The 12180-nt window shown below is 41.4% G+C and overlaps 1 protein-coding gene across 6 annotated transcripts in view; it reads right to left on the reverse strand.

Moving 5' to 3' along the window:
- Window positions 1-12180, reverse strand: part of LOC112987069 (LHFPL tetraspan subfamily member 2 protein) — a 134608-nt gene that overhangs the window by 21293 nt on the left and 101135 nt on the right. Inside the window, exon 1 of one of the 6 annotated variants that reach the window (XM_026106759.2) lies at window positions 1-821. The exons of the other annotated variants lie outside the window; for them this stretch is intronic. The gene's annotated coding sequence lies outside the window, so the exon portion shown is untranslated. Of the gene's footprint in view, window positions 822-12180 lie in introns of those variants that run through there. 6 annotated transcript variants of the gene reach the window in all.

Consider the following 12180-nt stretch of genomic DNA (forward strand, 5'->3'; position numbering starts at 1 on the left):
TTTCCAGCATTTCCGTCACTAGATGCCTGCTGATTGCTGCTGATCTAGTCTCTGTCTCAAGAGGACACAAACCGGATTACAGCTGGGGACAGTCCACCCACTGGAACGCAGCAACTGCATGGTGACGCAGCCCATCATTTTAGAGCTTGGAAAGAGTTTTGCAGAACTCTTATTTCACAATATTCTTAACTTCTGTCCAGCTTTAAGCCAGGGTTTAAGAAAAGTGATCCTCCTGCAGGTATGTAACATCTCATCTTGAATTAAGGCTGACACTGGCAGCCTTAGGGTGATCTACACTACTGTAAATATGAACCTGCAGAAAAATGTCCTGATCACTGCCAAGTCACCAACAGCTCCAGTTAGAGAGGTTGCTAGGGAGCTACGAGATTTTTCACTCTCCTAAATCTGTTCCTTCCATAACCTTCTGCAGGCTGGGACTGCAGCAGAAATATTCCCCAGGGGTTTCCCTAAACATCTATGCTGCCTTTGAACAGTAGCTGATGACATTCCCAGGGTTATACTCATCTTAATCCAAGAGGCAATCAGAGATTGTTACACATCTAAATTTTATCCAAATATTGTGCTTAAAATAACAAATGGATCATTGCATATGCCTCCATGCTTGAACTTGAAATGTGTCACTTGAAAAAAGGGGGGGGAAAGCAGGAAATGTCCTCATGTTACCCAGTCAGTGATGAGGACATAGCACTTTTAAGCTTTACTCACAAAAAAGAGGATACTAACATTCAACTGATTCTGAAGGCAAAAGAATCCAGTACCAAAACAGTATCTTATTACTATGATTGCCAAATAGGAAACGTCCAGTGGATGCCAAAAAAAAAAAAAAAAAAAAAAAAAAAAAAAAGATTTCCATTCTTGTCTCAAAGCTTTCAGCTTTGTCAAAGAGTAATGGAGCTGTTATTTAATTTCATAGGAGTTCTGAGGCTGATGGTCAAACCCTAGTCCCACTGAATGCAAAACCAAAAAATCCCACAACTTTCCAGGTTCAGAATTTCATCCAGGAATTTTGCTCTCTCCTATACTTGCACTAGTGAATGATGCACAAGATTCTGTCCTCATTGCTTCTCTCTTCCTCACCTAGCTCTGTAGACTTATCTGGTGCTGACATATGTATGGACTTATGTTGCCATGCTACCTACTGAATTGTGTCTCCCTTACTTCTACATTACCTCATAGCCTGTTTTTTTCCTGATATATCCTCCTGCATATTTTCCTGATATTTTACATTTGACAAGGCTTTCACAACTTTCACAAAAAGATTTCACAACTTTCAACTTCTCTATTAGCACAGGTAAACTTGAGAAACATATCAAAGTACTTGAAAGAGAACTTAGTCTACAGTGCATATGTCTGGCAATGAGGCAACTCATTTCACAGGTGTTATTAGGAAAATTATTAAAGTTTACTAAGTTACATGTTAAAAGAGGCATAACATTTATTTGTGCTTTTAGTTGCACTAAGACAATACTTCAGATCACTTTCTATTTTTCTGCAGTAGCTGAGAAGAGCCTGAAGTTTTCAGTCAGCCTGACACGCTGATGACTCGAATACACCCTTTGTAATAACAGAGAGCTGACGTGTTAGTCTGCCAAAAGTGGTTAATTCTCTCAGTATTTCCACTTTGAATAACAAGTGGAATGTAGGGAAAGTCCACTACAACCCTACATTCTTCTGATGTCATCAGCACTATTAAGAGAGAAATTAATAGAAAACCTCTTCGGGGGTTTGGGGTTTTTTTTGTTTTGATTTAAGAGAAGTTCCAAAGTGGTCTAGAATCTGTGTTTCTGTGCAAAAAAACATGTAACCCCCTTGCCTTTGCAATTATCCTTTTTCACTACAGGTGCAAGGGGAGAAACAGTTAAAAGGCGACCTTACCAAGCTTACTCTGTTCCTGCTAAACATAATAAAATACTGTTGCTAGAATGTGATACCGTTCACAGATGAGAACAAAGTTCTTATTTACTTTAAGAGGTGGAAATTCCAGATGAACATTGGGAGCCATAAAACATGGCACTGATAACAAACGTTCAATGCGCATTAGAAGGAGAAGGATAAGTCCACACAATTTTCTTTCCCATTTCAAAAACAAGTGAAAGAACGTGGTAACACTCTGAAACACAGTATCTCCAGGAAAGTCAATACATTAGCAAAAATAGCCTGGTCAAAAAATGATATGGAGGTAGTGTCAAATCTTAAGACTTCACTAGAACATGCACTTCCCAAAGCAACACACCAAAACTTCTATATGTAACACATGAAAGTTAATACAGGTCACCATTAACTATAGTTTAAAAGAATATACTTAGCTTTCAAATGAAACCTGAACAATTCAGCTCTTCCCAGATGACCAGTTCTTTATTCCATTATGAAACATACTGCCAGAACAAAATATCACGATTGTGTGAATTCACAGAAGTGCTTCTGCATAAATTTATTCTTGTACAAGTGACGCCCGCGAAGGGGAACACCACTCGCCCACAACTCCTTTTCGGAGCAAGCGGACAGAAGCCTGCACAGCATATCAGATCAGAGGAGCGGCAGGGGCACTGCTCCTTGGTGAGACTTGCCAGATACAGGTTGCAGATAAAGCCCTGGAGATAATTTACAGTTCAGACAGGCTTGTGTAGTTAACCTTTTCCTTCCAAAACACACTACCTTCAGTTCATAGATGAAGTTAACTAATTCTCACATTGCTCCTGCCAGAAACTTTACGTCGTGCCTCCAAGTCTTTTCAGCAATAGATGACACGACATAACACTGTACTTCATGAAGCTTCCTGCCAGCAGCCTGCTCACCCCTCTTCTCCTGCTCTTTGCTTGATAAACTCAAGCTATGTTCTCGTGAGGCTGAAAATTAACTGTTTATTCCTCCTCTCAGTTTTCTGTCCTTTGGCAAGTTTTCTCCATACTAGAACTGCATGTTCTTCACAGCACACCACTCAATATCCACTTCTGAATGCCTGTCAAAACACTTGCTTTGACAGTCCAAAATCAACACATGCACCAGGGCTTTAACCCCTTCTATATTAACTCATTCAAAAAAATTCTCACTAAGAAAGCAGCACCTTCTCTTAGGCTCACCCCGAGACATTCAGGCCTCTCCCCATATTACTGCCGTTACTATTGCATCAGCCGGGCAGGGCCTGAAGGAAGCCATGTGTGCTGGGCAACGGGCTGCCCCAGAGAAAGCAGCAGCCCCGCGGCGGCGAGGGATTGCGCGAGCCCTGGGGCAGCGAGGGATCACGCGAGCCACGGGCCAAGCCAGGCCACGGCTCAGCAGCGCGAGGGCCCCCACGGCGCAGGCTGCCCGGGCTCTTCGCAGCCTCCCCCCTGGCCCACCCCACCACACACTCCAGCACAGCTCCCTGATGCACTCCAAGCCCAATGAAGTTATCCAAGTTATTCTTTTTTTTGGAGTTTTTATAAATAAGGTCATTTCAGCAAACCAGTTTACAGTATAGCCCCCGAGAAAGAAACTGTAGCAGCAGCAAACTCTGATGCTGCAGCAGGAACAAGTGGCAAAAGGACTCTCAACCTCTTCTCGTTGCCAAAGCCAAAATGCCACGGCCCCATGCCTTCAGCCTCACTCACGTCCTTACCTGAACCACATTCGCAGTGCAGTTCTGCCTTAAGTGAACTCTGTTATAGCTGAAAGATGTCAGTGAGTACATAGGATCCCCACAGCATTCAGAGAGGATAAAACTGAGTTCTTGAAAGCAAGGACTAACAACCTTTTGGTTATTTTAATCATACAGAACAAACTATCTTAAAATATCACTAAAACTGCCTTCCTTTTCAGACACTATCTTAACAGCCAGATATTCTGCCTCAGTTATATTACACATTTCTAGCTAAGAATATCCAACTGTTGCCTTTTAGTGAGAAAACTCTACTCATCTTTTACTGCATAACATTGCTGTATGTTAAGTAAATAGGTAAGATCTTTCCATTTTTCTGAATTAGATGAAGAAACATACTTGCCTCTGTTTTGCTTACACTGCCAAAACTAAAAAGTTAGAAGCTGATCCAAATTATAATATCTGAATTAAGGACTTGATTTTAAAGTTTAGAGATGTTAAGCTGCAGAGTTTTGCTTTGGCATATCACACAAATAGGAAGGAATAGCTGCAAAGTTCAAATCTGACTCAATCACATACCGCTGTTGTTTATTTTAAAAAGGTGTCCTACAAGCAAAGTATAAGAGACCTGCAAGTGCCTTGCAGCACCACATTATGGCCAGTTCTCTATATCCCCATATGGTTTTGACTGGAGACAGCGGGTTCATACCAAACCTTCGAAATCAGCTTTCCCCCTTCCCAGCCTGGTTCTGTCAGCTCAAGAGCAAGAATAAATCATCTTTAGATAAGTGGCTTTTGGCTTGGCTTAAACAAACAGCTGAATGGAAGGCCACACAGACTGCTGAAACAGTCCCAATTTATAAAATAAATGCAGGCACAATTAGACCTCTTCTTCTAAAGTTTGGTATAGTCCAAAACACAACTTATGCAGAGGAATTTCTAAACTTTGTTTACAAAACACAAACCTGAGCATCCGATAACCTAAAATGCGCAAAACTTGTGAGCCTGGATCCTGCCTTCCCTGCAACACTGTTCATTAGCAGTTATAAACATTGTGAGAATGCTTTGAACTGTGAGAGTGGAAGTAGCTGCTATTTATGATGATGTTTGCAAACCCACTATTTAAAACAAACACCAAGAGGCTCATATGCTAGGACTCAGTTACCTCAGGCTGCCCCCAGTCAGTGCGAGCCCCGCTCCAGGCAGCTGTCGGTCCTCGGTGCTGCTGGCCGAGCTGGCCCCCGTCGGTCCCCCTGCCCGGGAGAGGGGGTCAGCCCCCAGAGCGCAGAGGCAGGAGGGACTACACTCATGAGGGAGAGTGTGGGAAGAGGATTAGCGATGATTCATTTTCTGGGTGAGTGATAAATGGAAAATAGCTTTACTATCTCAGAGACTGAAAAGGAAGAGGAGAGAATTTACTGAAAAACAGCAGCCGCAGACTGAGAGGGATGAGGAAAAAGAAAATGCAAGGAAGCAAGAGGAAAAAGTAGTTGCCACATGCACTTGGTAAAGGATGGATTGGTAGCAGTGCCACTTCTCCCGTTTTGCTCCCCTCGCAGCGCGCTGGCTGCTCCTCCAGAAGGGGCTGCCTGGAAGGGGAGGTCGAGCTCCTGCCAACCCACTTCCAGGCCAGCCTGCGAAGGACTGCGCCAACAAGCGTGATTTCTCAGAGGGTACCACCATGAACACCAGCTCCTCTTGCCGGTGGTGCACCGCTACATTTGTACCCCCACACACTTACACGCGACTCCAAGTGTAAGAAGACGTACCTTCACCACATCCCCCTGCCGCAGGAGACCAGAGGAGAGGATCACGACTGAACTTAAGGAAGGAGCAGTTGTCACAAAAGCTCAGCGCAAGCCACCTCTGCCGGCCACGCAGGGCTCTGCTGGTGCTAGCTGCTCTGTGGGGAGCGGTGCATACCTACCACTGAACGCACCTGAGCCCAGAAGAGAGAAGGGCGCTTGGGCATCTTCAGTGTGTCGCATTTGTGGTGGGGTTTTTTGTTTTGTTTTTAATTCAACAACTTTCACAGAGTTCATCAGAAATCTTCAGCCTCACATAACAAAACAGGAGAAAGTGCTTTAAAGCTGAAGTGGCTGCACAGTCCCAGACAAACAGAGAACAAGCAAAAGATTCCCTTCCCCTCCATCCACCTTCTCATTTTCATCAAATTATTCCATACTAAAATAACATTGCACATGAAGAACAGAACTCGTCATGTGGAGAACAGAAAGCAAACTGTTGAACAGACTTCACTTGAGAATTAAAAAAAAAAAAAAAAGAGAGCAAAAATTTGCATACGTCATAAATATTTAACCGTTATAAACCTGCAAAGGCACACTAACGTGCATTATTGTGACGGCCTATTGAAAAGAGGCCATATTCTGCTCAGACAGATGCAGTTCATCGGTAATAGAAGGAATGTAGACTTACAATACATCATGTCTTAATCCTGTTGGCATGATATAAGATGTGAAATATAACTAAAATATTTTGCAAAATTGTTAAAACTCACTGAAGCACCATAACCAGTTCCATATTTCCTTTCCTTCTATTTGAATTAGGCCCCATTTATTTCAGCCTTTTCTTATCAAAGACAAAGCTTGTAGATGTGAAATCTTAAATTAATCTTTCTAGCCCTCATGTGCCCAAATTCTATGTATGCCAACAGGTTTAAAAAAAAAAAAAAGAAAAAAGAAAAAGAAAAGGCTGACAGCAAATGTTCTCCTGAGGCAGTGCAAGTAGGTTACTTCATCCCATCTTGCTAGCAGGCTTTTTACTATTGTGCTATGAAAAACGCCATTTAATTACGGGTGGATTTGTTTCTAGAATACATCACTGTAAAAGAAGTGAATATGAAACTTATTTCCAACATTAAAAAAGCAGTTGAAATGTACTATTCTCTTTCTGATCTCATTAAAACCCGTGGCAAATCTCCCACTGACTTTAATGGGGCCAGTACATCACTGAAAAATCACTAGAAGACAGTTTCCAAATTTTCAGACCAACTGCAGGGGAGGTTTAAACACAGGATTCATTTCCCTCTTTCCTCATCCAGACGAAACTTTGCATATTGCCCCCTCACTGAGAGATCAACTAGCTTGGATTTTCAACATCTCCAAGTCTGAACTGCAAATTCTCAAGCAGGAGATTTGTTCCATTGCTCCTTATTTATTGACTTACAAAATTCCTTAAACCTACAGCCATTACACTGTGTTTTGAAAACTTATTTGAGATCTGCTGTAATTCCAAAATTTATTAAAACTTACAAGGCAAAGAAAAGCTAATGTGTAGTATTTCTATTGTTGGTATCTCAAGAGAAAATTACACATCACACAAAAAATCATCACTAAGGGAGCAATCTTGGCTACAATTCCTGATAGCCTAACTCTTCAGGAATTTACCAACTGGGAGTGGACCAGTGAGCGTTCTTTCTTTCATTCCTCACTAGGTCACTGAAGTCACAATATTCAAGAGTCTCATCTGAAGCCCCCTTTCTTGGTTACCTCCAATATTACACCTGTCAAGCAGACCCAGATTATTCACTGTGTTGTAATTACTTCTTGTAATAACTCTATTTACAACTTCTAAAGGATTTTTGGGGAGTGGAGGGAGAACGGGTGACTAGAAGGAAAATGAGAAGTCAGGAGGAAAGTATAGCTAATATTTGGTAGCAAAGAAATCCTTGCTATTTTTGTACTAAGGGTTTTTACCTTAAAAGGAAGCTAGGCTTTTGCTGTTTAAATAGTTAATAGCATGTACATGAGCTAGAGCATCAGCCCGGAAAAACTTGGAATCTGTTCTTGTGTAAGGCAGTTTACTCCCATGAGTTCATTGTGACAGATTTGGAACTGCTTTTAATAATTTATGAATATTGTATTAAGTTATTTACTATACAAATATATTGGTTATTGTTTAATAAAAGGCTGGTGAGAAAAACAATCAGGAAAGGAAAGAATGACTCAATTATGCCACTTCTTAGCAAGCACTAGAGAATTGCTTGCTGAAAAGACAATACTAAGACAGGAAAGGCCTCGTGAACACAAGAGATCAAAGATACTACGGCTCTTTAGGAAGGAAGAGTCTCTCAAATGGAAGGGAAGAGAAGCTGTTTTGGACAAACAAGCTTAAGAAATAGGTGCCTGCTGAAGGTGCCTGTTGAGATTGACCTGTTCAGCTCACTATATTGGGCACTTACGTCTTTAGACAAGACAGGCACACCTGAAAACAGCCTTTGCTCCTTTTCTTAAGCAAACACCACATTATTTTTTAAAATTATCAAAGGGAAACTGGTGCCACCTCTCCTTTACAGTTGTGGCTGCACACACAAACACAACAAACACAACAGTTAGCCTATAGCCTGGCCTAACACACGCAGGTGGGTCACTCTTTTGCTACCACAAGAGCTAAGGAGCAAGGAGGTCTCAAGGATGCAGCAGCAATCCTGTAATCATATTTTCCACCAACTACTACTCATTGCATATACCTGTAAACAATCTTTTATGTCAGTTCCTGCAGAGAGCCTCTAGTTAACAAGTCACATCACAGGTATCCATCGCTATCCAGATAGCATTGCGTAACGTCCCCATGATGCTGAAGGGACAGAGGGTCAGAACAACACAGCTCAGCGAACTGCCCACCTAGAAGGTCAGTTACAGATGAGCCTGGGAGATGAAGAACCTACCATGTTTCAAAATGCATATATTCATTTAATTTCCTCTTACTTCAAAGGGAAAATGAAACATCCTTCAAAAAAATCAATACAGACTAGTGACTCAGCACAATAACCTGTACAAACTGGCGTACGTCACAGGAACATCCCTCTTGAACAAGTACTATCATTTCCTTGGACCTAGAGCAAAGGAGAATCAGCAATGACTCGAGATAACTTAAATATGTCATAAAATATCAGAATTGTCATATTTTCATACAGGAAAGGTATGTAGACATCTGAAATATCTAGACACTACCTACATCGCATAATCTGAAAAAAGCTTATGAAAATCCATTTCTTTATTCTGAAAAAAGGCAACAGGTATCTGCAAATATCTACTGAACATAAATTTTAAGCATTGGTAATGGCTAACCACTTAACCATAGCTGAGAAAGAAGAATAGAAATGTGTCTGATACTGCATATTTCATTAATTAATAATGACGGGAATGCTATGTTGAGTTCTGGTCTCAAACTTAAAATGGAAACTCACTGCAAAAAGCTTGGGAAAATCTAAAATAATAAGTCAAATTCCGGAAAACCCACTTTAGAGCAAGAAATTTAAAGAAATAGGCTGCTTATTTTAACAAATGGATTCAGTTCTAAAGTCAACTTTGCTAGGGGCTGAGCTAAGCCATGCACAAAATTCTGTGGCTTGTCTTATGCCTTTTGACTTGTTAGGCTAGGTAATCACAACAGCCCTTTTCTAGCATTAAATGTATACAACTGTTACAATTAAACAGCTCCATCTTTCTCAACTTTTCTTCTCTGAAGATGCTCTATCATCTCTTTGCCACTGATGTTCTTCTATTTATATCACACTTGCGCTAAGTGCATTCCAAATTAAAACCGGATCTGTGTGGGGCTATGTACATTCAGCAAGGAACTGCTGCACCGTCACGCCATCTAGATACCTAAAAAATAGAAGGAAGAAGGCATTATCACTGTCCTAATTTCCCAGATGAGGTGTTCCTCAGCCATATAAAGAAGTGTGCGGCAACGCTGGGAACTCAACCTGAATATCGCTATTACGGACTCTTCACCTTTAGGGTTTTGATAAGCTCCTCGCTGTCATGCAGCGTGCCAACAGCTTTCCTTGTCACCCGTGGAAGACAATCTTCTCTAGTTCCTCTCTCACTTTGAATCTTGAGCTCTCACTTTGAATCTTGAGCCTTGACTCACTGACTACAAGAGTATCGCTGATTCTCTATTAATTATGACCAAGGACAAACGTTACCAAAGGGAATGATCACATCTCCAGCAGTGACTTTAATCTGCCTGATCAGTGAGAAACAGTTCTATTATTAACCTGCGATTTTTTTCCTACAATTTTCACTGTTGAAACAGACAACTCCCACAGCAACAGTCCATGGCAGCTTGTCCATTGCATCAGGAAATACAGATTCACTTGCAAAGAAACAAACTCACCTAATCCTGTTAGCTGTTTCTCTAAAATACTTAAGTACAAATTACATAATTTATCTTCCATTTCCTAAATGCCTTCCTAGAAAACCAACTCATTTCATTATGAACAAAATTAAACAGATCTGAATAAATCAATAATAGCATTTATGAACAAAGAAAAAATAAGATCATATAGACCAGACATTTATTTAAACATCAGAAATCTACTCATAATCTTGCATTGCTAATCCACAAAGTCTTTCCACATCACAGGTTCAGCTGTGCACTGTGCCGACATTTACATACATTCCTGCTCACAGTTTTTACACAATACATAACTCAGTTATGTTCTGATACAAACTACCTAGTTCATGTAGCTGCACATTTGTCATTAAGAAAGTTCATCAATTCTTCAGGTGGGCTTTTCAGAATGATTGCTTTGATTTAGACTGTAAGGCTCTGCATTTGAAAACCACAATGCTTGATGTTGATTATTGCCACCACTGGCCTCAAAGTCTGGCACAGCATGCTCTTCTGCCAGCCTTTGCCCATTTGGTTACATCAGGACCCTAGAATTAATGGTTCAGATAAAGCATTCAAAAATCGAGACAATTTGAGAAATTATCCCAAAAGGGCTTTGCTTCAAAGCAAGTGTACAATGAAAGAAAGAGTTGTAATGAATGACATTAAAAAACAAACAAACAAACAAACAAACAAAAACCACCTAACCCAACCAGTCCCTCCATCCAGCCCTCCACTCCCATTGGAAAGGTTGAAGATTAAATTAGCTAAAACCTGTTTCAGCAGGTCCACACTCAGTTCATTTCACATCATCACAGAGACTTTTTTTTGTAAGTTCACAAGACATTTTGTAGGTCATTGATACAGATCAGGTTGCCAGCCTGAAATTTATAGCAATGGTGTTTTCAAAAGTGGGTATTTAGAACAAGAGAGGAAAGCAAGCCCTCCCTGGAGCAGCCGTCTCTTCCATCCCCTTGCTAGCGTGCGTCCAGCCTCCCAGAGCAGCGCAGCTCACCAACACACGCCGGTGCACAGCACCTCCCTGGCAGTCGCCAGCTCACAGGCAGCGGGGAAAGCTGCTCAACTACAGCAGGGGTTTCCCACGGCCTGCTCTATGTCTGGTTCTTCTGCTACAACAGGACAGCTCGAGGCGGAGCAGTAGTTTCAAAGAATACCTCAGAGAGAGGAGAGACTTCTGACCACGTTCTTTCCCAGACAGGCCTCCCAGTCTTGGGGAAGCACAGGCAATTTCCACTTTTTACTAGATCTGAATTTGAGACTGGTCTCAACTGCTACAAGATTTATGATTCTCCTACAACAGACTTTGTGTCTCACGATGCATGCACGAAGGGTTTATCCTACTACAGATCTGGGGGAGTGCAGTATTACATTGGGAATTTGGAACAAATATTCACTGGTAACAGGAATGCGACCGTTTACTCTGACCCATGAAAGGAGCTTAACTCAGGTATTCAAAGAAAACTGTCTGCTTCTTACTTGGATAACATCACCTAGCACCTAATGACCATGAATCTTCATTCAATAAAAACTTTGTTTTCAGTTCTCATAACAAACTCTCCCACCTCTAAAAATTCAACAGTGTTAAGGTGCAGTTCCTAAAAATCTTAGCTCTGAAGATCAGATCATTCTATAAAATGGCTAAAAATGGCTAGATTGAGAATTTTAAAATGAACAGTTTGTTTACTGCTTTAAAATACTTCTTTGGAAAGTCCTGCCCAAAATCTTTTGTACAAGACCCAGATTGAGTGGTTTCAATATTTCAGCATATAGTTTTCCATAATTTAGTGGTACAGTACACGAACAGTGTGAAGTTACAATGCTAAGCCAGTTCTGGTGATGTGAACTGGCATTATTCTGCGCGTACCCAAGGAACTACAGCCGCCGAGATCGGCTGGGGCGCGCACCTCTATCCGTACCTCAGCCAACTGGGGCAAGAAGCAACAACTCACCACACGAGTAACCTTAGCGCTTGCCTGCTGCGGATGCCATGTAACCTTCCTGCACATTCAAACCAAGTCTCTTCTCTTTGTTTTTCCTTCTTTACAACATCAGCGCTTCTCAGGGGCGGCCCCTTGCCATGGGATAAACGTGTAATTCTGTGAGCAGCAAAACCACTGCTGCTTGACTTACACTGCAACCTCAGTGCCTGTGCAGACCTTTTTGGGACAAATACAGGTTGAGTTGAGATAAGAACTGTTTCCTTAAGGAAGGTATGAGATATCTGGGCAAAAGAAGAAACATGTCTCCCAAAATCTAAGAAAATCTAGTTTTTTGAGGCCCCTATCCTCTATTCTCATCAAACGTGACTGCAATCAGACAGTACTTCAAAAGATACAGACAAAATTATTAACAGACCCAGGCAGCATTACGACTCTTGTGTACATATGTGTGTGTGTGTATATATATACAAATATGTATGT

Source organism: Dromaius novaehollandiae, chromosome Z (assembly GCF_036370855.1).
Source record: "Dromaius novaehollandiae isolate bDroNov1 chromosome Z, bDroNov1.hap1, whole genome shotgun sequence".
In the NCBI taxonomy this organism is placed as follows: domain Eukaryota; kingdom Metazoa; phylum Chordata; class Aves; order Casuariiformes; family Dromaiidae; genus Dromaius; species Dromaius novaehollandiae.